This window comes from Grammomys surdaster, unplaced genomic scaffold, assembly GCF_004785775.1.
Source record: "Grammomys surdaster isolate TR1022 unplaced genomic scaffold, NIH_TR_1.0 581, whole genome shotgun sequence".
In the NCBI taxonomy this organism is placed as follows: Eukaryota; Metazoa; Chordata; class Mammalia; order Rodentia; family Muridae; genus Grammomys; species Grammomys surdaster.
Genome location: NW_021605000.1, coordinates 1,703,973 through 1,706,958, shown reverse-complemented (window position 1 = coordinate 1,706,958; position 2,986 = coordinate 1,703,973).

Genomic DNA, 2,986 nt, shown 5'->3' with positions numbered 1-2,986 from the left:
AGGGAGGGAGGGAGGGAGAGAGGGAAGGAGGGAGGGAGGGAGGGAGGGAGGGGGAGAGAGGAAGGAGAGGGGGAAGGAGGAGGGGGAGGGAGGGAAAGGGAGAGAAAGAGAGAGAGAGAGAGAGAGAGAGCAAATGGATGGACGGGAACTGGTTTTATTATTCCTGAAAACTAAAATTGGTTTTTGAATTTTATTTACTCTTAGAGAATACAATACATGCATTCAATGATTTCAATCATGTGCCCCCATACTAACATCCCATAACCCCTCCAGATTTTCCAACACATCACATTCAGCTCTCACTATTATGTTCTCTTTTTTAAAAAAAATATCAACCTGGGCAAATTAGTGTTGTCAATACAAGCATGACTGTGAGGCTGTTTAATGACCATATTTTAAGCATAAGTGAGATGTTTACTGAGAGTTCAGAGTGCATAATGTACAGCCTCTGGTTCCCTATGTAGAACTCATAGGTCCCTATATAGAGGTGATAGGGTCCTATATAGAGTACATAATGGCTCAAATAGAGATCATACTGACGCACTGTAAATAGTTCAAAGTACACTGGGAAGAGCTCATAGTGTCCCATATACAGTGCACACTGTCCTGTATATAACTCAAAGTGACACAGGTAAAAACAGTGAACTATATAGAGCTCATGGGGCCCTGTATAAAGCTCACAAGGTCCTGAATGCCCCCTAGAGATCTCAGAGTACCCAGGATTAAGTAACACTGCCTAGTATATAAATCATAATTACCTATGTATAGGACATAGGGTCTTGTATAAAACTGATAGATCTCTGTTTACAGCTCACAGTGAATTATATAACTCAAACTGCCCCATATAGACTTCATCATGTCCTGAATACAGCACAGGCATCACTGGTTAGAGCCCATAATGCCATGTAAGGTGATCATAATGCACAGTATATAGTACACAGTGACCTAAGCTCAGTATAGACCTCATAGCATCCACTATAGACTCAATCATGCCAGCATAGAGCTCATAGATTTCTGTATAAAGCTCATACTGTCCCTTGGGAGACTCCAAATTTCCTTTTTAGACATTAGGGGGGCCCGGATATAGCTCACACTGACCTGTGTAGGGCTTATAGTGTCAAGCGTAAAGTTCAAACTTCACCTATAGAACTTATGGTGTACAATATAGAAGCCGTATTTTCCTGTGTAGCACTTATAATACTGAATATAGGTATTCTATAACTCAGCACAGAACTCTGTGCCCTGCTTGAGTTCACAGTGTCCCATATATAATACATAGTGACCTGTACAGAACTCACAGTCCCCTGTATACTGGTCATAGTCACATGTAGAGTGGTCATAGTGCCCAGATTTGAGACCACAGTGCCATGTAGAGAAATCATAGTGCCCTGGGTGAGCTCCTACCCCTTTATATAGCATTTATAGTGCTGAGTATATAGCACATAGTACCAGGGACAGAGTTCATGAATCTATAGAGTACTCAATATAGAATGAACTCATGATGCACAATACAGGGCTCATAATGCCTTGGACAGAGCTCTTGGCCCTATATAGACGTCATAGTAACCTGTACAGAGTTCATGGTGCCCTGTACAGAATTTACGGGTCTCTGCTCAGGGCTCATTATGGCCTATGTAGAGCTCATAATGCCCTGTATATAATCGATAGTTCCCTGGAGAGAGCATATGGTACCCTGTATACAGTTCCTACTGCCCTTTATATAAGTAACAATGACCCATAGGAAGCTCAAAGTTCCCTACGTACAAGTCATAGTCCTTGGTATAGCGCTCATAATGCGTTGTACACAGCTCACAGTCCTGTGTGGAGCTCACTGTGCCCTGTAGGAAACTGTTGGTGCCCTGTGATGACTTCACAGTGCCTGTCTAGAAGTCATAGTGCCCATATAGAGATCATAGCACCCATGTAGATGTCACAGTGCTCTCTATATAACCCATAGCTCCCTGTATAGAGCTTATAATGCCCTATATAGGGCTCATAGTATGCCATATAGAGCTCACAGTGTCTCACATAGAACTCCTAGTACCATGTACTAAGCTCATATCATGCCCTCATGGGGCTCACACACCACCCTCATGGAGCTCAGAAGGGATGTTTGGAGCTTCCAGTACACCTGAGTGGAGTTCACGGTGGACCAGTATGGAACTCATAGTTCATCTTTATGGAGCTCACAGCACACTATGAATCTCACAAAGTACACAAAGTACCCGTGTGGAGCTTGGAGTGCACCTATGCTGGGCTTTCTAGTGCACCCGTGTGGAGCTCACGTTTCATCCCTATGGACCTTCATGGTGCACCTATGTGTGGAGCTCACAGGACACCTGTGTGGCACTCATGGGACAGCTCCATGGACATGGTGCACCTGTGCTGACCTATATGGAGCTCACAGTTCATCCTGTGTCCGTTATATAGACTTCACACCACACCTTTACGGAGTTTATGGTGCCTATGAGCAGAGACTATGGTGCTCTATGAGGCCTAGTGCCTCTGCATATAAAAGATAGCGCATCTGTATAGAGCTCATGATGGCCTTCAAAGCACAGAGGGCCTGATACAGAGCTCACAGCAAGGTGTGTAGAGCTTGTGCTGATCTCATGTGGAGGCTGCAGTGCCCTGGATGGATGGAGTTCTTCATTCACCTCACAGGGCACCTTTCCACATTCCATAGTACACTCATAAGAAACACTGAAGAGTGCCCTGTATAGTCACTGTCATCAAGGCCAGAGTACCTGTTGTGAAGTCATACACATCTGCCTTGAGCTGACATAGCACCAATTCAGAGGTGATACATTCCTATAGATAGTTCCTAGTGCACCTGTACAGAGGTCCTAGTGCCATGGCTAGCTCTCTGGATGCTCGGTATAAGCCTGCATTACCCTCAGTAGAGCACAGAGTGCACCTGTATAGAATTTGTATTTCCAGTTTATAGCTAACACTGGACCTTTAAATAGCACGTAGTGCTTTGTAT